Source organism: Scyliorhinus torazame, chromosome 11, assembly GCF_047496885.1.
Source record: "Scyliorhinus torazame isolate Kashiwa2021f chromosome 11, sScyTor2.1, whole genome shotgun sequence".
In the NCBI taxonomy this organism is placed as follows: domain Eukaryota; kingdom Metazoa; phylum Chordata; class Chondrichthyes; order Carcharhiniformes; family Scyliorhinidae; genus Scyliorhinus; species Scyliorhinus torazame.
Window position 1 is genome coordinate 50,323,751 of NC_092717.1, and position 25,591 is coordinate 50,349,341.

Genomic DNA, 25,591 nt, shown 5'->3' on the forward strand with positions numbered 1-25,591 from the left:
TTAACACTGTAATTCCTGGCCAACATTAATTCACCAGTGCTAGACTAATATCATCACTTTTTTGGAAAGTGACATTGCTTTTCTAGGATGTTCACCGATTGGTTCAGGTACACTCATTTTTCAAAAATGATGACTTAAAGATTGCCCAAATACTATATTATAGACACAAATGAATTTTTAACAGCCCTGAAGACCACATGCAAACACCCAAGTAAATAACATGGCAGATGACATATGTGCAATGCACAGCTTTTCTTCCAGGAAATACATCACGGACACCTTACATGGAATTTTTTTTTACACAATATTCATTTAGAAGAGTTTTTACATTTTATGACATTTTCTTCTAGTTTCTGTTTCTCTGAAAACCGCAGATAACGAAAGATTGAACCTGCAATTGGCGAAATGGTGTACATAATACTTTCCGTGGATAAGAACATTCGTGAATGGCGGAGATGCGAATGGCTGGACTTTACTATAGTTCAAGAATCTTGTGCATCTCAGCCTTGAATATATTAAATGACAGCCTCCACCTCTCCAAAGATTCACATCACTGAAAATAAATTCTTATTTCCACATTAAACCTCTGAAGGATCCCCTTAGTTCTAGATTCCCCCACTAGGGAAAAGCATCCTCTCAGCATCGATCCTGTCAAATACGTTCAAAATCTAACATGTTTCAATAAGATCACCTCTCACTATTCCAGAACTCCAAAGAGTCTAGGTCCAACCTGCTCAAATTTTCCTCATGAAACCTCTTCATCCGAGAAATCAACCGAGTGACCCCTCTCTGAACTGCCCCCCCCCCACCCATGCAACCCTATCGCTCCAGAAATAAGGTGCAGGACATTGGTGTCTCATGAATACTTTTAGTTTAGTGTAATAATCAATCAACATACTATTATATGATTCTGATTAACCTTGTAGTGAGTTTTAGCATCATGTGACTTCTTAGCTTCACTTGACAGGACATTGCATCTTGAGATTTTACACAGAATAAAGCTAACAATGGATGAGCCAATCACAGATAATGCCTGAAGAGCTCCCTGCTGTAAATTACTGCAGGTGATTGTAACCTTCAAGGTCGAATGGGCAGCTCACATTTGTTCTCATCAAAAGGAAGGCTAGCAGGAATTTATGGGTGCAAGGGAGGGATGTGTAACAGCAGATCATAGGTTTTGAGAAGAAGCAACGGGCAGCACGGGAGCACAGTTGCTTCACAGCTCCAGGGTCCCAGGTTCAATTCCCGGCTTTGGTCACTGTCTGTGTGGAGTCTGCATGTTCTCCACGTGTCTGCATGGGTTTACTCCGGGTGCTCCGGTTTCCTCCCACAGTCCAAAGGTGTGCAGGTTAGGTGGCTTGTACATGATAAATTGCCCTTAGTGTCCAAAAAGGTTAGGTGGGGTTACTGGGTTACAGGGATAGGGTGAAAGCGTGGGCTTAAGTAGGGTGCTCTTGGACGGCACGTGGCGGAGAGCTTAGCACTGGGACCACGGCGCTGAGGACCAGGGTTTGAATCCTGGCCCTGGGTCACTGTCCGCGTGGCGCAGTCATCAACCGACCCGGGTGCGACACAAGCCTGCGCCACGCAGCAGCCCGCCAATGCCGGAGGCCCAAGGTGCTACTTCTGCAGTCAGGGTAATCACCCCAGACAACGCTGCCCGGCACGGAACGCAACTTGTAACGGCTCTGGGAAGAAGGGCCACTCGCAAAATCTTCTAGGTCCAGCAGCGCTGCCTGCTGCCTGTCAGGGCTGCCCCCAGCTGCCGCGCCACCCACCATGTGCGACCAGTGGGCACCGCCATCTTTAATTTCGGCCGACACGTGCGACCCACGGGGGCCGCCATCTCGGACGCCATCGCAGATGCATCCCGCCATGCAATACTCATGGGGCCGTCATGTTGGGACCACTCCGCAGCCTCCCGGGAGCTCAGCTCACCCGACCGTATGCTGGCCGCCGCTACCTCCGACCGGCCTACCGGCCACCTTCCGACACTCGTCTCCGTCAACAGTCCCGGCTGCACGACCTCGCGAAGTCCACGATGACCGTCCGGATCAACGGGCACGAGGCGGCCTGCCTTTTCGACTCCGGGAGCACAGACAGCTTCATACACCCAGATACAGTAAGGCTCCTTCCCCATCCTACCCGTGAGCCCGAAAATCTCCCTGGCTTCCAGATCCCACGCAGTAGAAATCCGGGGGTACTGTGCTGTGACCCTTACTGTAGAAGGCGTAGAGTACACTAACTTTAGGCTCTACGTCCTCCCCCATCTCTGCGCTGCCCTATTACTGGGGCTCGACTTCCAGTGCCATCTCCAGAGCCTTACCTTAAAGTTCGATGGACCCCAGCTTCCCCTCACCATCTGTAGCCTCGCGACCCTTAAGGTCGCCCCACCCTCCCTCTTCGCAAACCTCACCCCGGACTGTAAGCCCGTCGCTACCAGAAGCAGACGCTACAGTGCCCAGGACAGGGCCTGTATCAGGTCAGAGGTCCAGCAGCTCCTGCGAGAGGGGATCATTGAGGCTAGTAACAGTCCCTGGAGAACCCAAGTGGTGGTCGTCAAGACTGGAGAGAAGCACCGGATGGTCATCGATTACAGCCAGAGCATTAACCGGTACACGCAGCTCAATGTGTACCGCCTCCCCTGCATATCTGACATGGTCAATCAGATTGCGCAGTATCGAGTCTTCTCTACAGTCGACTTGAAGTCCGTGTACCACCAGCTCCCTATCCGCCCGGAGGACCGCCAATAAACTGCCTTCGAGGCAGATGGCCGCCTCTACCACTTTCTCAGGGTCCACTTCGGCGTCACCAATGGGGTCTCGATCTTCCAAATGGAAATGGAAATGCACCAAATGGTTGACCAGTATGGGCTGCGGGCCACGTTCCCGTACCTAGACAACGTCACCATCTGCGGCCATGACCAGCAGGACCATGACGAGAACTTCCGGCGCTTCCTCCACACCGCTAACCTCCTGAACCTAACGTATAATAGACAGAAATGCCACGTTGTGAAACACTGAGTCCTAGGGCCCAACCCCGACCGCATGCGTCCCCTCCTGGAACTCCCCCTTCCCCACTGCCCCAAGGCCCTGAAGAGATGCCTGGCGTTCTTCTCATACTATGCCCAGTGGGTCCCCAACTATGTGGACAAGGCCCGTCCACTGATCAAATCCACCATTTTTCCCCTGATGGCTGAGGCCCGACTGGCCTTCAATCGCATCAAGGCAGGCCCGTGGCTTTCTTCTCCCGTACCCTCCATGTCTCCGAAATTCAACAATCCTCGTCGAAAAGGAAGCCCAAGCCATCGTAGAAGCTGTGAGACATTGGAGGCATTACCTGGCCAGCAGGCGATTCGCGTACCTCGCTGACCAACGGTCGGTTGCCTTCATGTTCAATAACACACAGCGGGGCAAGATCAAGAATGACAAGATTCTGAGGTGGAGGATCGAGCTCTCCACCTACAGCTATGATACCTTGTATAGACCCGGGAATCTCAATGAACCCCCAGATGCCCGCTCCCGCGGTACATGTGCCAGAGCACAGGTAGACCAACTCCGGGCCCTCCACAACGACCTCTGTCACCCAGGGGTCACCCGTCTTTTCCACTTCATCAAGACTCGCAACCTGCCTTACTCCATCGAGGAGGTCAGGTCGTGACCAGGGACTGACAGGTCTGCGCGGAATGCAAACCGCACTTCTATCGGCCAGACAGAGCACATCTGGTAAAGGCTCCCTTTGAGCGCCTCAGCATGGACTTCAAAGGGCCTCTCCCCTCCACTGACCTTAACGTATACTTCCTCAACATCGTTGACGAGTACTCAAGATTCCCCTTCGCCATCCCCTGTTCTGACATGACCTCTACCTCCATTATCAAGGCCCTGCACAGTCTTTTTACCCTGTTCGGGTTCCCCGCCTACATCCACAGTGATCGGGACTCCTCCTTTATGAGCAATGAGTTGCGTCAGTTCCTGCTATAACCCCCGTGGATGACCAGCTATAACCCCCGGGGAAACGGACAGGTGGAGAGGGAGAACGCGACAGTCTGGAAGGTCGTCCTTCTGGCCCTACGGTTGAAAAGTCTCCCAATCTCCCGCTGGCAAGAGGTCCTCCCCGATGCGCTCCACTCCATCCGGTCGCTCCTATGTACAGCCACGAACGAGACTCCTCATGAACATATGTTTGCCTTCTCCAGGAAATCCATCTCCTGGGTCTCGCTTCCGTCCTGGCTGACAGTCCCGGGGCCCGTCCGGAAGCATGCGAGGAGCCATAAAACCGACCCCCTCGTCGGGAAGGTCCTACTCGTCCGTGCAAACCCCCAATATGCCTACGTGGCACACCAGGACGGGCGGCAGGACACGGTCTCCCTTCGGGATTTGGTACCTGCAGATTCCCCGGCGACCATCACCATCACCCCCCACCCTACACCGTCTTCCCCCACCCCTGCCCACCTCCCTCACAAGCTGACACCCACAGGCCCACAGGCGACAAGCACCACCACCTCCGCCCATACACCGCCCCCCCCCCCACCCCCCCTTCGCCGACTCAACATCTGGGTGAAGAAGACAGCATGCTCCCAGACGCGCAGATCTCGACGTCGACACCCACACCACAGCCGGGACTGAGGCGATCACGGTGGTAGATCAAGGCCCCCGACAGACTTGACCTTTAAGACCACTTCACCCCCGCCGGACTTTTTTTTAAAACAGGGGGTGAATGTGGTAAACCACGTTATTGCATTGTATGTATTGTATTGTATTGTGCATTCTTGTGCATGCCTGGGCTTGTCCAGGCTGACTCCACCTGTGGCTCCTCCCCTCGGGCTTATGTATAAAAGGTGGCAAGTCTCCGCTTCTGACCCAATTCGGGTCCAGAGGCAGGAGGCTTGCTGTTTAGTGTATTAAAGCCTCAGTTACGTTCATCACTCGTTGTGTGTTATTGTTGGTGCATCAGACACTAAGGGGCAATTTAGCATGGCCAATTCACCTAACCTGCACATCTTTAGATGTGGGGATGAAACTGAACCACCAGAAGGAAACCCACGCAGACATGGGGAAAATGTGCAAACTCCACTTTTTGTATCTTCATATTGCTTCTGTTTTGTGTTTCATGCATGAGAAAGCTCAAATCTCTCTGCACGGGAGCATTCTGTCGTCTCTGTCCATTTAAATATTTTGCTTTCCTAGTCTTCCTACCAAAATGGGTAAGCTCACAGTTTTCCACATGATATTCTATCTGCCACATTTTGATCCAATCAATTCACCTATATCCCTTGGCAGACTGTTTGCGTCCTCCTCATAATATACATTGTATCGTTGTCACAATGCACGCTGGTGTTATCCCAATTTGGAACATTAGTTCCTGGGAGTGTAGAGCTTTATTTTGTTTGGTGTGAGGGGACAAGGGAAACCCTAGTGAGAATAAACAGCTTAGTCATCATGTAACAATGATTAAAGACTACTTATTCACGTAAAGACAAATACTCAAGAACAAGACTACTCTACTCAGACAATTATGGTTAAATTAATTACTAAACACACAGTTTATGCAGAACGTATATCTATCCTAGATATATCAAAATATATCTATGATACATGAACTTTTTGAGACTTCCCTGTTTCCCCAAACAACATCTTAAGTAAATAAATCTGTAAGTTAAAACCAGCTTATAATTACAATACAGGAATGATAATCAAGTCTTCAGAAAGTATTTTCCTGCTCCAGCACAGATATTTAAACAGCTTTTATTTATTTTTTTATTTAAAAAAAAATAAAAATAGAATACCCAATTTATTTTTTCCAATGAAGGGGCAATTTAGCATGGCCAATTCACCTATCCTGCATATCTTTGGGTTGTGGGGGCGAAGCCCACGCAAACACGGGGAGAATGTGCAAACTCCACACGGACAGTGACCAAGAGCCGGGATCGAACATGGGACCTCGGCGCCGTGAGGCAGCAGGGCTAACCCACTGTGCCACCATGCTGCCCCTTAAACAGCTTTTATGAAGGTTTTCTCCATTGGCTTGACTCCAAGACTTTGACGCCGTCAGCTGGAAAACTGGTTTGTCTGCTTCCAGAGGCTGCTAGGTGTTAGCCGGCCTGCCTGGCTTCTGAGAGGCCGGCCAATTATACCTTTTTTCCTCTTTGATTATGCCTTCTGTGTATTGGCTGTCTGCCCCTATCGATTTCATTGTCTCTAGAAATTAACTATGTTTACCTATTTGATTCTCCAAAATATCTACATAAACTGTTTCTACTTATAAGCCATTCACATCGGCTTCTTACCTAAACTGCACTTTTAAATTCATTACTGGGAGGCACATCTCACTGGGGCCTCTTGAATACTGGCTACTGCTATCTCTGGGCAGATTTTTACCTGTTGCTAGGCATCTTGCGTCCTATTATGTTTTGTTCACTTCGTTTTACTATTGTTGTTAGGCAAATTCATGACAACAGTCAGCAAATTTGGCTGCAATAATCAACTCCTTCTTCCAAGTCATTATTATAGATTGTAGGTAGTTGAGGTCCCAGCCCTGATTCCTGTGACACCCTACTTGTTAGTTTGTCAACCTGAAAATAACCCATTCATCCTGACTCTCTGTTTCCTGTTCATTAGGCAATTATCTATTCGTGTTAATATAGTGCCCCCAGAACCGTGGGGTCTTGTGCAGTAATTTTTCAGATGGCACCTTATCGAATGCCTTTTGGAAATACTAATTCACTATGTTTATTGGTTTCCCAATATTCATCTTTCATATTACATCCTCAAGGAACCCAATACATTTGTAAAATATGATTTTCCTTTCCTAAAATCATGTTGACTGAGCCTGATTGTACTATGATTTTCTCAATGTCCTTGTATTACTTCCTTAATAATGGATTCCAAAAATTTCCCAATGACAGATTCACTGACCTATAGTTTTCTGCTTTCTATCTCCCTCCCTTCTTGAATTGAGGTGTTATATTTGCAGTTTTTCTAATCCACTGAAACCTTTCTGTAATCAAGGGAATTTTGGAAGATTACAACCCATGCATCCATTATTTCTGCAGCCACTTCTTTCAAGACTCTAGGTTGCAGCCCATCAGGTCAAGGGGATACATCTGTCTTTATCCCATTAGTTGACCAATTACTTTTTCTCTACTGAATATACCTTGGTTGAGAAATATGACATATCTCTTTCACTTTGCACCACTACTTACTACCATCCTACCTTTTAATATATTGTCCCAGTCCACTTTAGCCAACTCTGTCTTCATACCTTTGCAACTGCCTTTAATTAAGTTTCGGACTTGAGTTTCTCACCCTCAAACGGAGTATGAAATTCTATGTTTTTAAACAAAAGTATTTTTATTCCAAATTTAACATTTTTACATTTTACAACAGTAACAAACCCGCCCAACACATTAACCACCGCCCCCCCCCCCCCCTCTCCCCCACCCATATCGCTCGCAAATATCCTCCATCCCCGCAAACAGCCAGCTCATCCTAGACTTTGTCAGGTACGCCCTGTACACCACCTTCAGTTGTATCAGCCCCAGCCTCGCACACAATGTCGAGGAATTCCCGCTCCACAGCACCTCACATGACAATCCCTCCTCCAGCGCTGCCCCAGCTCTTCCTCCCACTTAGCCTCCATGGAAACCTAATCTCCTCCAAATTCCTTCCGGTGTTGCCTTTTCTTACACTTTAACTGAACCATAAGCTGTTTCTTATATTGACCAAATGACCACACAACCAGTATGTTAGCTCAAAAACACAGTTTATTAATAACACAAGACTTGTATCTCTATGCAATAATACACACGGCTCCGTACTAATCTGCAGCTAACGACTAAGATGACCTTTACTTAACTTTGAGTGACCGGCACTGTATGAGATAAGGCCTTTATCCGGGTCCACGTGGTCGGTTGGAAGTTGTTGGGTTTGTCTCAGCTGGGCTCGTCCTTCAGGAATGGTCGCGGGTCCTTGAACTTAGTTGTTTTGCTGCAGTTGATCGCGCACAGGTCGGTCCCAAAAGAGACAGATTTCTAGTGCGCAGGGCTTTTTATCCTTCGTCTCTTTCACGTCCTATTGGGCGGTCCTTACTCCAGGTCCAATGGATCGATAGGGTTTTGTAGCCACCTGAGTTGGCCACTTCCCGACTTAAAATGGAGGACCGCAAAGGCTGAAGGGAAATTCAGCCAACACAGGCAAAGACTAGCAAATACAGAAATCATGTATATTGAAACCTGTAAGGAACCAGACAGCACTGAAACCAGCAGCCATCTACATAGTAATGCAGCAGCCATCTACATAGTAATGTGCGATCCCAAGGCCCAATGGTAACAGTTAAGGTAAACAAAGCCAAGCCAGACTCCTCGGCACCAGCAGGAGCCAAGACAAAGGAAGGCCAAGGGACACGTAGGGACCGCCTAGCGAGCCGCTCCAGCATTGGAGAAATCGATCCAAGTGATCGGAAAGTAGTCCAATCACTTGGAACCAGGTATGGGGTCCGCCCCGAAGGGCAGGAAGCCCCTGGGGACTATAAAGTAAAGCCCCCAAGTTCAAATCGTCCTTCTTTGGCAGGGTCACTCAGCAACTTGAACCAACCCTTGACCGTGACCTGTCTTGTTGCCGCCAAGCAAGTAAGTCTCAAGTCAACGCTCGCTACGAGATAGGCGCTCCTAGCTACCAGTCCATACCAGCTTTTGAATCCTGCAGACTCAGGACCTGAACGAAAGGCCATTTGTTCCCCTGACCTGGTGGGCCAGTCTGAAGCTAAATATAGGCCTTTTAGTGATAGGAATAGCCTAGAAAGTAGAGTTTATGCATGAGTAGTGATTTACTGTGTATAATAAATGTGTTTTGATTTTATCTTACTAATTGGTGTGTTGAGTTATTGATCATTACTTGAACTTGAACCTCGTGGCGGTATCATAAAGATATTTGGCGACTCTAGAGCAAAGGTTAAACAGAGCAAATTACGATTTAAGAGCCAACCAAAAGTTAGCAACAGTTTTCAATCACCCTCATCAATCTCGGCCAATTAGGGGGCGGATACCTCGATAGCTGGGCGGGTCCCTGCTATCATTGTCCCAGGCACGTAGGCTTTTCCATAAAAGGGGGGTGGTGGTGCCGGTTAGTCTGCTACTGTTGTAACTCCTTGATTCAAACTCTACTGTCCTGGGGGAAATGGCGATCAATTCTTAATGGATACAAGTTTCAGCCAAGTCTGGTTTCTTTGCACAATACACAGAGGCTGTGTACCTGTCTGTGTCCCAAATTGACCACAATTCCCATGGTCCTTTGCAGGTGGCCATTTTACATGTCTACATTCCGTCCTCTTGATCCTGAACGCGAAGCGTGGTGGATCACAGTCTTGATCCCGTAGTCTACCCTATCAAGCCAGCCACTGGTCAGTCAGTTCAGGTCCTACTCTGTCCTAAATGTATTGCACAATTTTACCTAATTCATTAATATTACATATATTCATTAAAACAATTCACTATAACTGGCTATTTTATATCCAAATTAAATTCATGTAAATTAATTAAACTTAAATTCATACTAAACGGTTGGTTGCTAACGAAACTTTCTAAGCTACACTCATGCTGCTGTTTTTACCTAAAGAACTTATCTATAACACAAAATCTACAAATCTTAAACAGCAGCACCACATTCTTTCGTCTTATCACATTTCATCAGTACAGAGGTATAAAGGGTCCATTTGGCAGCGGTTATCACAGTTTTGTATGTTGTACATTCTTAGTAGAGCTCTATTGGATTCCAAAGAGGGGGGCTCGAACTGTGTATATGGGGGGCCAAGAGGCTTTTGCCTTCCATTTACGGAGTTTGAATGTGAGGACTACACTATAGATTACTGCAATCAGGAGGAGGGTATCTGTTATATATGAGAGTGGGTTCCATTTTGCAATGCCTTCCCACCAGGTAGGGGTTTTGGTCTCTATCTCTAACAGTTGTTGTGTGGTATCCTGACTGGAGGTGGTCTGTGGGGTGGTGTCGCTCGGGGCTGGCTTAGGTCCTACTCTAATTATGTGTATTGCCAAATTATCTTTGGTGGGTGTCCCGGGGCAATTTTGTCCGAATTGTGTTCCCTGCAATTGTATTTAAACATCCAATTTCGGGGCACCCTTCATTAGTAAGTTCCCACCAATCTTCTGTTCCGGTTGTGCTAATGTAACATTCTGATGTGGACCCGTTGGGCTTTCTGTAAATTGTCCATTGGTTATTGCACCCAAATATGACGCTTGTGTTCTTACGCACCCATAGGGTGCCACTCTCACATTCCCCTGCATCTGGGGGACGGTACCACAGACCGCCGGGCTGTGGAAAGTCTTGGGTATCTTGTGCTTGGAGTCCGGTAAGTGTGGCAATTATCCAGACGGAGATCATGGGGGCTGGGTTCATCCTGCGGTGTCTGGTTTCCATGCAATCCTAGGGAATTAAGCATAGTATCATGTCAGTATCGTTGGTTAATATCTGTGTGTCAGTCTCTCTCTCTTAGTTCCAATTTCCCTTTATGATTGTCACCATGTGTGACTCTCCCATTTTGTTTTAAAAAACAAAATTTGGAGAGGTACTAATATTCGAGTGTCTCACAGCTTGTATGGTCGATGCGAGGAGTGGGTGGATGCTTTCTTCGACCATTCTCCATCTTTACTAGCAACAATGGGAGGTTGAGGCTTTGCTTAACCAGCCGAATTTCAGGGCGGCCAGTTTTATAGAGTTCCATGCCATGGGCTCAGAGGTAGCAGCATTGATCAGCAACCATTGTGTTTCAAGTGTAAATAGCATTTGGAAGTGACCTGAAGGGGTCTGAAAGAACAGTGGAAGAAGGGTTTAGATTTGGAGCGGAAAGGAAGATTCAAGACCTGCCCACAGCAACGGGTGCAGTAAACCATTCCAGAGAGTATGATGAGAAATGTGGGTTGCGTGTGGGCCGCTGCGGGAGAAGAATGGGTGGGATCCCCGGGTGGGCGGGGATTAGTGCCGTTACTCCATTATCCGAGCGTGATTGACCGGTTAATTTTGGGGCCCTCGGGTAGGGTGGGGATCAGTGCCGTGACTCCCTACCTGGGTGACCGGGATGAACAGGAAGAATTTGTAGTCATATAGTAGTGCATTCAACTGCCATTGGTTGCCATGCCTGACGGTTGTATCAGAAGGGGCAATTACGACTACATAACCGAGTGTCGGGCAGACGTAGATTAAAACCATGTGTTGGAGAGAAGAGAAGGTTCAAAACAAGAAGACGGGCAGGCTCCATTAGAAATTTGGACACCTTAATTCTTAGGCAGTGTCCGTTTCTCATCATCTGGACACCTCAAATATTTGTGTGCATCAGTTCCGTCAAATCATTTCCCAGAAGGGGCTTGTTGCGTTATGCTTCTTCATGTAGCATAAGCGGTTTCCTTGATGCATGCTCTGACAAAGGAAGGTTCAGACTTGGAGATAGGTTTAACACATTTATTGAACAGTTAACAATTCTCCTACTTGAGTTCGACTCTCCTGCTAATCTTGCTATAGTAACTCAGCCTAACTAATCAGTCTGCTCCAAACCATGTGGTGGGTGTGATGCTTCTTTTCTGCCCCTGTGCTTCTCTCTGAGTGTTGCCTGTGGAAAGAGAAAGAGCATGTGTGCCCTGTCCTTTTATATGGATTGCCCCCTTGTGATAGTGTCACCTCTGGGTGTCTTGACTGCTCATTGGTCGTCTCCTATTCTATGTGTTCATCAGCTGTATGTCTGCATGTCATGATGTCTCTGGTGCTCCCTCTAGTGTTTATTTAGTTGTAGTGTATTTACATTAACCCCTTGTCTATTTACAGTCATGCACATCACCACAGGGCTCATCGCTTAAATCATCACCTTCTCGTGGTTGCCAGACTCGTGCCTACAGGTTCTGGGCAGTAGCCGCGTAGGCCTGTGGGTGGTCCGATTCGTCCTGTCTTACCAACCTGTAGGAATTGTCATGGTGCCAAAGGGAGTATCGGGGTTGTTGTGTTGTGGTGGGTAGTCGGGAACTGGTGTACTGGAAGTGGAAGCAACGTTGCTGGGAGCAGGCGTAGGAAGAGTCGTTGGGCGGGGCCGGTCGTACGAGGGGTCGAGAAAATCCAAGGCATCATTCCGGGGGCTAGGGTAGCTGATGGCAGGGAGGTCGCTAGGGATGGTAGTCAAATCCAGGAGGCTCTCATCAGAGTCAAGTTCGAGGTTGAAACCTGTGATTATGGGCAGAGTCGAGGGGAGAGTGTCATCCATAGGGGGGGGGGGGGGGGGGGGGGAGGGTTGGAGTGAGCGTCAGGCTGAAACGTCAGTGGGCAGAGTGTCATCTCCCATCACCAAGGCTAAGCGGTGGGCGTGGCTACGTTGTGATCCATGGAATTTGAGTTGGTTGATGTGGAACCAACCAGTCTTACCGTTGGGGTACGCTATCTTGTACACAGAGGGGCTTACTTTGTCAGAGATGGAGTAGGGGCCTGCGAATTTAAGGGCTAGGAAGGAGCTGGGGTTGTACGAGATCATAACTTGCTGGCTGACTGCATACTTTTAGCGGTGAACCTTTTTGTCAAAGCTGGCTTTACTCTGCTTTTTCCTAGCGCCTAGTCGGACAGCAGCAGCTAGTTGTGCCGCTTTAATGTTTTCTGTGATTTGTTGGACTGCTTTTTCGTGGGTGAGCGCGGCTACTGCGGGATTCGACAAATCGAGCCCTAATAAATATTCAATGCCTTTCATGGGTCTCCCTGTCATAAGGGTGTTGGGGGTGAAACCTGTGGAACTGGAAACTGTATTCCTGATAATCATGAGAGCAAAGGGTAGTACCGTGTCCCAAGTGGAATTGCTCTGCTGTACCATCTCCCGAATGGTCGTTTTTAAAGTGCGGTTCATGCGCTCTACTATGCCGCTGGACTGGGGGTGGTAGGCTATGTGGAATTTCTGTTTGATACCGAAAATGGTCGTAACATTTTGCATTACTCTGCCGGTGAAGTGGGAACCTTGATCTGACTCAATGCTGCGTGGAAGACCCCAGCGCGTAAAGATCTGTTGGATCAAACTTTTAGCGGTGGCCTTTGCCGTGTTTGAACGTGTGGGGAATGCTTCGACCCAGCACGTACTTGAAACCGTGCAGGGGGGGGCCCAATGTAATAATCAATTTGCAGATTTGTCCAGGGGCCTTCTACAGGTCGGGTGTGTCTTAATTGCCCCTTCTTTGCATAATGTTCTGGATTGTTCTGGGCGCAAATGAGGCAATTCTCACCATAATGTGTGACATTGCTTTTTAATTCGGCCCACTAGCACAAGGGTCTTAAATGGGCAATGGTTGTGTCTATTCCCTGAAGTCCGTGTCCGTCATGGAATTGGTTGATTAACTGGTTTTTGTCTTGGGTGGGGACCACATAAATTCCGTCCTTTAACACTATTCCGTCCTGTATTGTGAGTGTCCTTCCATTTCTCATAGGGGGCTGGGTAGGTGCCGTTCAGTATCTGTTTGAGGGAGTCAGCGGTTTTCTGTGCCTGAGATAAATCCTCAATATTGGTTTGGGAGACCTGGATTGAATGTATCCGTTCACACTCGAATGGTTGCCAGAAGTAACCAGTGCGTGATCCAGCTTTAGCTAAGGCGTCGGCCTTGCGATTCCCAGGGGGAGAGATGCGGTGATGGCTCTTTACTTTAATGATGCCGTATGTGCGGCCGGTGTCTTTTTTAAGAATATGTTTCAGGAGAGGGATGGAGGGTAGGGGTTTTCCATCGGCGGATACAAAACTTTGAGATTCCCATCGGGGAAGGAATTCTGTTAAGACTGTTGCAAACATACAAGCTGTCGGAGTGTATGTCCGTAGGTGTTGGAAAGGAGCCTGGGTGGGCAATTACATAAGCTATGGCTGGCAGTTCAGCTGCCTGCGAACCCAAGTGGCCGGGTAATTTTAAAGATACCTCTTCTAGTGGGCGTCCCTGTGAGTCCTCCATGTAAATCCCGCATCCTGTGATTCTTACTCCATCCTCAACAGTGGAGGAGCCATCTACATAGATCTTTACTGTGTCCCGTGTCTTGGGAACTTTGTGTCTCACCGTTTACACGTGGTTGTAGTGATTTGGGAACAAATGGTCCTGTGGGGTGTGTGGCTGCGATTATCTAGCATTCGTGTGGGGTCCCTGCCTATTGTAAATTGTCTGCTAAGAACATGTGGGTCTTGGTGCGTTTCACAGAAATATCCCTGCCTTGTAATAAGAGTGTCCAGCGAGCTGCTCTGATCTGGCTAACTGAACCATCCTTTAGTTTGCCGTCTAACAACAGTTGGGTGGAGGTGTGCTCTGTTAATATCGTAACTGGGTTGAGGCCTGTAATGTAGACAAAGTACTGGTCTGCCCAGAAGACTGCAAGCGAGTGTCGTTCACAGGCAGAAAAACCTTGTTCTACGGGGTCTAAAACTCTAGAGGCATAGGCTACTTGTCCTAATCAGTCGTGGCGTTCCTGTAGGAGCACTGCTGAGAGGGTTCGGTCGGTGGTTGCTGCTTCTATGGCGTAGGGCAAGGCGGGGTCAGGGGCTTGTAAAGTGGGAGCTGTACCTAGGGCGAGTTTTAAATCGTCTATGGCGCCTGTGTGCTGGGGAAGCCAATTCCATAGGGTGTTCTTTTTCAGAAGGTCTGAGAGCGGCGTGGCCTTGGTGGCAAAACTACCTATAGAATTTCTGCAGTATCCCATTAAACCTAGAAATGAGCGGAATGAACTTACATTACGGGGCAGGGGCAAGTTCACAATGGAGTCAATTCGTTTTTATTCAATTTTACGTTTGCCGTGTGCAATAGTGGTGCCTAAATAAAGAATCTTTTCCCTCAATATCTGTGCCGTTTTGGGGTTTACCTTACATCCGATGGACTGGAGCAGGGTTAGTAATTCGGCCAATAGAGCCACGTGCTCTTCCTTGGTATCAGTTTGCAGGAGCAGGTCGTCTACATACTGAATTAGGCATTTGGGGCGGGAGAATTTGGAAAGACCAGCAGTTAGCTGTCTGTGGAAAATAGAGGGGGAATTATGGAAGCCTTGGGGGAGACACGTCCACGTGTACTGTTGTCCTTGAAAAGTGAATGCGAATTTACACTGGCAAACCCGATCTAGGGGAATGGACCAAAAACCATTGCTGATATCCAGCACGGTGAAATACTTTGCTTGCACTCCCTGCTTAAGCATGGTCGCGGGACTTGTGGCAAAATGGGTGCTGTTAAAGGGGTAACTTTGTTTAGTTAGCGGTAGTCAATGGTGAGTCGCCTTGAACCGTCTGGGGCATTATTAGTGGAAGCTACGGGTCAAATCACTTTGTTTTAACAGGTTGTTAATTACCTTTAAAATTTCGCCCTCAGCCTGCTGTGGAAATCCATACTGTTTCTGTGATTTGGGGTCGGGACCCGAGATCATAATCGTACCTGGAATGTGCCCGCAGTCGTGCTTGTGTTGGGCAAACGCACCTTTGTGTGTGGCTAATACCCGTCTAATGGTGTCATCTGTGCTAATTGCCGAAGGGTTAAACCAATAATTCCCTACTGAGCAAATCCTGTTTTTGTAATCTCCTACTGAGAGCATGGCGGGGGCTCTAGCTGTCTTGGCTATTCGCCAGACACACTTGTTTACGGGGTCGAAGGAGAGGTTATGTGAGTTCATAGAGTCTATGCCTAGGATGTGTTCTGCAGTTGGGGGTAGGTCTACTAGAACAACGGGGTGGGTAGTGGCTACGTTTCCTATTTGGATGGATATAGGGGCTGTGATGTATCCCTCTTGCATGTGGCCTGTGAATCCAGAGTGTGATGGTACCTGTGGTGGGCCAGGGTGTTTTTTGGAATAGGTTTGCGGAGTTTAGTGTGGTTCGGGATCCTCCTGTGTCCCAAAGAAAATCAACTGCTTGTCCCCGGACTGTGCCTGTGACTACCGGTCTGCCGACGTTATCCCAGTGCGTGTCACAGACCCATGTTGGAGACTCTGGACACCGTCAATCTCGGGAGTTATAAGCGAGGTTATCGGAACGGGCGTTTATGTTATGCATGGGGAGAGTATTGCCTTCTAGCTGTCGAGGCTGGCGATCGTAGTCTGGCCTATTGTTTCTGGGTGGGGGGGTTGGGCTGTTGGGGTCATTGGTGGTGGGGGGGATTTTGTCTGCAATTGCTGGCAAAATGTCCTACTTGTCCACAATTGTAACACGAACCTCGCAGTGCGTGGGCTGGGGCTTGTGCTCTGGGGTACTGTTCTCGGGGGTAAAGTTCCTCTTTTCTGCCCTCATTTATCCATGCGGGTTCCTGGCTAGTTCTGACTGGGTACATTGTGGCTTCCACTCCGTTCTGATCCATCTGATCCTGAAGTGACTATTCCCATGCCCTGGATAGGCGTCTAAGTACCCAAATCTCATTGTGTGTGGTATCTGCCGGGTCATAATTCGCGCAAGCCTTTTACCTGCTTCAATGGCATGCAAAACTAACGTACGGGACCATTTAGTGGTTTCTTCCTCATCTAGGTGAGCCCGGTTTAAATTTCCGTATACTGCCTTGAAATGTATCCAGAAGCGACAGGCAAAGGCGGTTAGATGTTCCCCTTTCTTTTGCCTGCATTTGTTCAAAGTCTACCGGATCCCCTTTGTTGTATCCGATAGCGTCTAATATTGCGGCCTTCATTTCCTCTAGGGTTCCTCCTCCTACGTTTTGGGGGTCTGGCAAAGCTGAACTGACCGACTGGCTGAGGCTCATTACTATCAATTTAACTTCCTCCCTCTCATCTAATCCGTACATAACCTTTTGCTGGAGCACTTCGAAGAAGCTATGTGGGTCTGCGGTGAGCTGAAATGGAGTAATTTTACTGCAAGCTTCCCTTAACTGAGTTACCGAAAGTGGGGTGATGTATGTGATATCTGAACCTGCCTGATCCCTTATCCTTCTTTCTGTGGTGACCGTATTCATGGGTGTTGGAGCAGCTGTGGGGGTTGGCGCGACCTGTGCAGCCGGTGCCTTTCTTTTTGGGATGCGTGGCGGCTGCTTTTGACTTTCCGTTCCTTTAACATACATTTGCGCGCTTTCAGTTAACTCTTCCAAATCTGCCATCTCTTCCTCATCTGTCTCGTTGTCCCAAAGGCACACATAAAACCATCCTGGGCCTGACTCGGTGTTTGCACAAAAATTTGACCAAAGGGGCCATCCTTTCCCCTTTAAATACTTTCTCAACACATCTTCCCATATGGGGCACTGCTCTGATTTGTCGGCTACTGCAACCTCGGGTTGCTGCTGCGGATTCATCACTGATTCACCAATGGATCGACAGGGTTTTCAATCACCCTTATCGATCTCAGCCAATTTGGGGGCGGATACCTCGATAGCTGGGCGGGTTGCAGCTATCATTGTCCCAGGCACATAGGCCTTTCCAAATAAGGAGGGTGGCGCCGGTTAGTCTGCTACTGTTATAACTCCTTGATTCAAACTCTATTGTCCTGGGGGAAATGGTGATCGACTCTTAATGGATACAAGTTTCAGCCATGTCTGGTTTCTTTGCACAATACACAGAGGCTGTGTACCTGTCTGTGTCCCAAATTGACCACAATTCCCATGATCCTTTGCAGGCGGCCATTTTACATGGCTACACAAGAAATTGGCGAGACGAGCTACCTCTCCAACCTACTTGCTGACATCTCCTACAGCAACGAGTAGGCATGCGCTACCAGGAAAATCTTCCTCGCAAAGTCCCTCACCTGCATGTACCGAAAACTTTCCCCCCGCGCCAACCCAAACTTCTCATTCAGCTCCTCCAAACTCATAAACTGCCTTCTGAGAAACAGATTCTTCATCTTCCTAATCCCCTTCTCCTCCCATCCCTGGAACCTTGCATCAATCCTCTCCGGCTCAAATACGTGCTTTCCCCTGCTCCCAACCTAAAATGCTGCTGAAACGGCTTCCAAATCTCAGCGTGGTCAATTCTACCGGACTAACCAAATACTTCCCTAGGGCCATCGGGAGCGGCGCCATTGGCACCCCCAACCCCCTACATGAACCTTCCTTACTCACAAAGCCCCCGCCTCCCTATTCCAACGCTGAACCTTCTCTGGTAGCGCCTGCCTCCTCTTTGCTGGAGGCGATGCTTCCCAATAATAGTACAACACATCTGGGGTTTTCTGAGCCATGATCATTTCTTATTACTTCCTGATTTCATCCTCTATTAGCAGAGCTACCCCACCTATTTTTTTATTTCCTAATATCCAATTGAAATGTCAGTCCCCCTGAATGATCAGTTCCCAGCCTTGGTCACCTTGCAACCACATCACTGATGGCCAATAAATCATACTTATTTATTTCTATTTGTGCTATTAATTGATTGTTATGAACGCAGCATAAATTCCAATAAACAGCCTTGATTTATGTCTTTTTACCATTTCTCCTACTCTGACCCCATTTGCTGATGTATTTTTATGTTTGTATGGCCTATTACTTTCGGTCATCCTCTGCTTATCATTACACTGCACTATTATCTTGTCTTTTCTCCCAAATTTCCCCTCACTTGAACCCTCCCCACATCTTCCATATTTGGCCCAATCCTGCAATTCTTCTAGAATCCAGTAGTCCTGGAAGAACCACTTCAGCCTTCCAAGATGAAGTTCCACAATTCCACAAGAGAATCTACTCAGTCAATAGAATCAGTTTGGAACATTAGTACAGACGAATCCGATGGCCTGAGAGTGCAACTGCTTTAGAACACAAACCACTGTTGTCACTATTTGTGGGCAGCACGGTAGCACAAGTGATTAGCACTGTGGCTTCACAGCGCCAGGGTCCCAGGTTCGATTCCCCGCTGGGTCACTGTCTATGCGGAGTTTGCACGTTCTCCCCGTGTCCGCGTGGGTTTCCTCCGAGTGCTCCGGTTTCCTCCCACAGTCCAAAGACGTGCAGGTTAGGTGGATTGGCCATGCTAAATTACCCGTAGTGTCCATAAGGGTTGGGAGGGGTTATTGGGTTGCGGGGATAAGGTGGAAGTGAGGGATTAATGTGGGTCGGTGCAGACTCGATGGGCCGAATGGCCTCCTTCTGCACTGTATGTTCTATGTAATCTATGTATTGTTGTAAGAGGCAAGATTGTAAAAAGTAACAATAAAAATCCCCTATATGCAACCACCTACCTATATAATAGTATTGAATAAAATATTGTGCCCCATCTTCAATTATAATATGTAATTCGAAGACCTTCTTTGATGTTTCTCAACAATTTGGGGTGTTTATACCGTCCGTATAGGAAATAACATTAGAGCCCTGATTTACATGACAACGTTAATTTATTCTAGGTATTTTACTACACTTTGAGCAGAGTTTTAGAATTCAGTCCGTTCTTCTGCAAAATCTGTTAATGAGTCCCTTTATGGTTTATATTTTCCTTTACCCATGTATATGATGCCTATCCTTTAGTCTTTTTACAACTGAGAATACTGTACACAGCAAGATACCGCCTTGGCAGTCGGCCAATGTGATTTCCCATTGTGGGCACCCCCACGCCATCAGGAAATCCGTGGACGTGAGTGCGCTGCCGATGAAACGGAGAATCCTGCCCACTGAGAATCCAGCTGGATATCTATCTCCCAATAGAATATTTTGCAAGCCCCTTTTGGAAGAGGCCAAAGCCTTCAATCAAAATTTCTAATTAAAAAATTGAAAGGCAATTCAATGGATACATTTAATCATTACGTAGAACAAATAATATGTTTTTCGCATAAGGTGCATTAAGTGATCTGTAAGAACCGGGTGGTCAGATTCCATATGTGATTTAAAATAATTGCTTTTGTATCTCAGTTTGATAGCTTTAACATTGAAAATACCACCACCTATTGGAATAACAGGTAATGCAGACACAATGAATTTTCCAAGAAACGTTTGCAACTTTAAGTTATAATAGATGGGTACGTAGATTGGAACACAAATGTGTACTGTTTAACACAGTATTTGACTTCTCTGCATTGAATTTAGGTCCCGTTAAAGTTCCATTTTCATGCTGCTCCCTATATCCTTCTTGACGTACTTATTCGCTAGCTTATGAATGTTCCATTCAATTTACTCGACTGCCGCTTGCTACAGACACTCCACCTTCCAACAATCCTGCAAAGGCGTGGTTTGTGGGCCTTTGTCTGAATTTACTTATTGCGCATTTATTTTATAATTTTGACATCTATCAAATTCTCCAGGAATCTTCAGTTTGACAATACAGTCCTAATCGCTCCGCATAATGCTGCTATCCCACCTCTGCTTAACCTGCTTCATACCTACTCCAAGGATATTATATTCCTCCTGTAAAAAGAGCACAATTGTGCACCATAGAATTCCATGCAGGAGGCCAAAAGGCTCAACAAACTGGAACAATGAGCTTAGATGTACCCAATGTTGATGCCAATGGTATTTCATTTCAAATAAATTTGCCAGTTCCAATTAAAATACCAATGATCAGAAAACTTTTAATTTACTTTCCCCATCACCCTTCTATTTCATAATTCACACACACGCCCCTTCCCTCCCCCCACCACCAACAGCTGTCACTCTAGGTGGACAGATGGACATCCAGGGGAGTGACCAGCTCCACCTAAAAGTAAAGAGAAAATGCTGGAAATATTCATCAACTTATTGCAAAGAACAGAAGGGTCAATGTTCCAGGAGTGAAAATGTGTGGTATAAGAGAAACCAGGTGAACATCATTCAACAAAGGCGCAGAAGAAAGGGGTGGGGACAGAAAATGAAGAAAAAAATGTGTAAAATGCTCGAGTCAAAAAAGATGATGAAGAAACTGAAATTAACACGATTTAATAGGAGGCACAATTAGAAATTGTACACAGGAGAGACCAAGAGGTTAGGGAAAAGACAGGTAGAAACAAAAGCATGAAAATGGGAACAGACTGGGAGAATGAAAACAAAGTCAACCCCAAAGGAGAAGCACAGCCGCCAGAATGGTGCCTTTGTAGCTGCCAGACCTCAGAATCTTTGCAATTCTGCTTGTGTGTTTGCACCAAGTGCTTCGTTATCTGAAAATCTAACTGATGTTATCATTCACCCACCAATCTTAACTCCAGATTCTATGTCTTCAAACACTTCTTTCATCGTTGTTTCTTAATTGAAGAGAACTAGTGAAAAACAACAAACTTGTTAAACTCCTTTTCTAATTACATAAGGTTCTCTCCATCAACAACTCTGATGGACTGTTGCTGTCTGCCCATGCACAGATATCTTATGAGTCATCTCTCTTTCCAATCTACTCCAATATCTTTCAGCACTGCCATGAGCTTAATCCAATAAACCCGAATTAGTGCGTATTTAAAACCTACAAAACAAACATACACTTCCTGTCCATATTCTAAATTGCCTTCACTCACTAATCTTATAATGCTGATTGTTTCTTGTTCCTCTCCATGGAAACCAAATTGGTCATCTCTGGTGTAGTTCTGTTCCTACCCACCCACTCTCTTTATTACAATTCTCAACATAACTTTTTTTTAAAAAAAAGTATTTTTATTGGGTTTTCACAACTCATATGTATTTTGTATTTCACAACTCATATGTAAAAAAACAAACCTACATAACAAGAACGAGCAGGAAATAATAGGTGGTACAAAGCAAGAAGATGTCAGTGTAGATATTTGCATACAATTGCTTTCTCTCCTGCTGTGGCCCTGTCCTGCCTGAGAACGGTGTGCCTTTGTTGCTGTTCCCAGTTTGGCCTGGGCGCATATTTACAGATGTCTATCTAGTTTTAGTCTCTCTCGATTTCCTTGTGTGTCCTTCCCCACCCACCTCTTTCTTTTTTGTCTCTATCCCGTGACTCGCTTGTGTCTCCCCCCACCCCCCTTACTCTATTGGTTGCTGGCTACAAACAGATCCTGGGACAAGTTGTGAACAGCTTCCACATCCTGTGGAAGCCCTCTTCCGACCCTCAGATGGCAAATTTTATTTTCTCCAGTTTGAGAAACTCCACCAGGTCGGGCAGCTAGTCTGCAGCCTTGGATGATGCTGCCGATCGCCAGCCAAGCAGGATTCTCCAGCAAGTGATCAGGGACGCTAAAGCGCCAGCCCCCCTCCCCAGGAAGAGTTCTGGCTGGTCCGAGACCTTGGGATATGGCTTCACCCTCACTCCCACAACCATGGACACAGCCTCAAAGAAAGGCCGTCCAGTACCTGACAAGTCTGGGGCAGGCCCAGAACATGTGGGTGCGGTTGTTCATGTGGGTACCGTTCACATGTCTCTGGAAAAAAACTACTCGTTCAGGTATTTTGTTAGGTGCACTCTGTGCACCACCTTTAGCTGCGTTAAGCTGAGCCCTGCGAATATGGAGGTGGAGTTCACCCTGTGCAGTGCATCAATTCAGAGTCCTCCCCCTATTTCTATACATAGTTCCTCCTCCCATTTTTCCCCATGTCTCATCCAGGGGGAAGCATACCTCCTCCAACAGCCACCTGTACAGGTCTCCCCAGTTTCCCTTCCCTCGGTCGCCTGCGTCCAGCACTTCTTCGACTAATGAATGTCTTGGTATCTGGGGTACGTCATTGTTACCTTATGGAGGAGGTTTTTAATCTGTAGGCATCTTAGTTCATTTCCTTTAGGCCACTGGAACCCCTCGGAGAGTTCCCCCAGGGTCACTACTCTGTTGTCTGTGTCCATGTCCCTAACCGTCAGTGTCACTCATTCTGTCTCCACCTTTTGAAGGTGGCATCCATTATTGCGGGAGTAAACCTGTGGTTGTTGCAGATGGGGGCCATGGTGGACATTTCATTTAGGCCGAAGTGTTGCCTCATCTGGTACCATGTCAGGAGTGTGACTACTACCACTGGGCTTCTCGAGTGCTTGGTTGGGGTGGGGGATGGGAATGCAGCTGTGACTAGGGCTTGGGAGGGACGTCCCTATGCAGGAACTCTCTTCCATCTTCGCCCATCCCCTCACTCTTTCTGCTGTGGCCACCCAGTGGTAGAACTGTAGGCTTTGGAGAGCCAGGCCTCCTTTGTTCCTTTTCCTTTGTAGGACCTTCTTTTGGATCCTTAGGTACCCCCTCCCACACCCACATAAATGCCATGTCTTTACAACTTCCATCAATTATAGTTTGAAAATAAGTTTTGTGGTTTATAAATTGTAAGGGCCATAATTGGTAGTAGTGAGGTCAAGTAAGGAAGGGCCACAGAAAATTGGATTTAATCTAATATCAAGCATCTCCCAAAGGTTCACCAGGATGTTGCCTGGTATGGAGAGCGCTAGCTATGAAGAGAGGTTGAGTAGATTAGGATTATTTTCATTAGAAAGGCGGAGGTTGAGGGGGGACCTCATTGAGGTCTACAAAATCATAAGAGGTATAGACAGGGTGGATAGCAAGAAGCTTTTTCCCCCAGAGTGGGGGACTCAATTACTAGGGGTCATGAGTTCAAGGTGAGAGGGGAAAAGTTTAAGGGAGATATGCGTGGAAAGTTCTTTACGCAGAGGGTGGTGGGTGCCTGGAACGCATTGCCGGCGGAGGTGGTAGAGGCGGGCACGATAGCGTCATTTAAGAAGTATCTAGACAGATACATGAATGGGCAGGGAGCAGAGGGATACAGATCCTTAGAAAATAGATGACAGATTTAGATAGAGGATCTGGATCGGCGCAGGCTTGGAGGGCCGAAGGACCTGTTCCTGTGCTGTAATTTTTCTTTCTTTGTTCTTTGTTTAATTTAAAAGGGTAAGTCATGCAGGAGAACTCAAAGCCTTGGTTTGTTCCTCATGCACCATCTGGGAGGACGGGAAAATTTCCATTGCCGGGGCCAGCATGTGTGCAGGAAGTGATCCTGGAAGCCCGCGTTTCGGAGCTGGAGCGGCGATTGGGGACACTGTGGAGCATCAGATAGCACATATAGAGAGGTGGTCACACCACAGGCCCAGACTCCACAGGCAGGAAGGGCATGTGACCATCAGACAGAGCAAGAGAGCTGGGTAGACAGTGCCGGAATTTCCTGTAGCCATTCCCCTGCAAAACAAACGTACAATTTTGGATATTGTGGAGGGGAATGACCTCTCAGGGGCAAGCAGCAACAGCCAAATTTGTTGCACCAAGGTTGGTTCTGCTGCAGAGGGGAGGAGTACAAAGTGGGGGAATGCAATAGTTTTAGGGGATTCGATTGTAAGGGGAATAGATGGGCGTTTCTGTGGCCGCAACCCAACTCCAGGATGTTATGTTTCCTTCTTGGTGCTAGAGTCATGGATTTCTTGGAGCGGTTATAGGACATCCTGGAGGGGGAGGGTGAACAGCCAGTGGTCGTGGGGCACATCGATACCAACGACATAGAGGGAAAGAAATGGATGAGGTTCGGAAAGAAGAATATAGGGGTTAGGAAGAAAGTTGAGAAGTTGGACCTCAAAAGTAGTGATCTCAGGGTTACTCCCAGTGCCACATGTTAGTCGTAGTAGTAGTAGGATGTATCGTATGAACAAGTAGCTGAAGAGATGTGCAAGTGGGAGGGTTTCAGACTGCTGGGGCATTGGAACCGTTTCTGGGAGATGCAGGACCGGGACTGGTGTTCTTGGGTGGGGTACTTGCTAGAGTGGTTAGAGAGGGTCTAAGCTAATATGGCAGGGGAATGGAATCTATGTAAGGAGTCAGAGCAGGGGGAATCAAGAACAAGAGAAAAAAATCAGAAATGAGAATTAAAAAATTCATAGGCAGAGAAATCAAAGGGTTGTATCATAAGAACATAAGAACTAGGAACAGGAGTAGGCCATCTGGCCCCTCGAGCCTGCTCCGCCATTCAATGAGATCATGGCTGATCTTTTGTGGACTCAGCTCCACTTTCCGGTCCGTACACCATATCCCCGAATCCCTTTATTCTTTAGAAAGGTATCTATCTTTTTCTTAAAAACGTTTAAAGAAGGAGCCTCAACTGCTTCACTGGGCAAGGAATTCCAGAGATTCACAACCCTTTGGGTGAAGAAGTTCCTCCTAAACTCGGTCCTAAATCTACTTCCCCTTATTTTGAGGCTATGCCCCCAGTTCTGCTTTCCCCGACCAGTGGAAACAACTTCCCCGCATCTATCCTATCTATTCCCTTCATAATTTTATATGTTTCAATAAGATCCCCCCCGCATCCTTCTAAACTCCAATGAGTACAGTCTCAGTCTACTCAACCTCTCGTCATAATCTAATCCCCTCAACTCTGCGATCAACCTAGTGAATCTCCTCTGCACTCCCTCCAGTGCCAATATGTCCTTTCTCAGGTAAGGAGACCAAAACTGAACACAACACTCCAGATGTGGCCTCACTAACACCTTATACAATTGCAGCATAACCTCCCTAGTCTTGAACTCCATCCCTCTAGCAATGAAAGACAAAACTCGATTAGCCTTCTTAATCACCTGTTGCACCTGCACACCAACTTTTTGCGACTCGTGCACCAGCATACCCAGGTACCTCTGCGTAGCAGCATGTTTTAACATCTTACCATTTAAATAATAATCCATTCTGCTGTTATTCCTCCCAAAATGGATAACCTCACACTTGGCATTGAATTCCATCTGCCAGACCCTAGCCCATTCACCTAACCTATCCAAATCCTTCTGCAGACTTCCGGTATCCTCTGCAC

General features: G+C 47.2%; 1 long non-coding RNA gene across 1 annotated transcript in view; it reads right to left on the reverse strand.

Moving 5' to 3' along the window:
* Window positions 1-7,740: 7,740 nt before the first annotated feature.
* The window catches only part of LOC140385274 (uncharacterized), a 31,029-nt gene continuing 13,178 nt past the window's right edge, over window positions 7,741-25,591 (reverse strand). Inside the window, exon 2 of the long non-coding RNA XR_011933326.1 lies at window positions 7,741-10,436. This is a non-coding gene — a long non-coding RNA (uncharacterized lncRNA). The remainder of the gene's footprint in view (window positions 10,437-25,591) is intronic.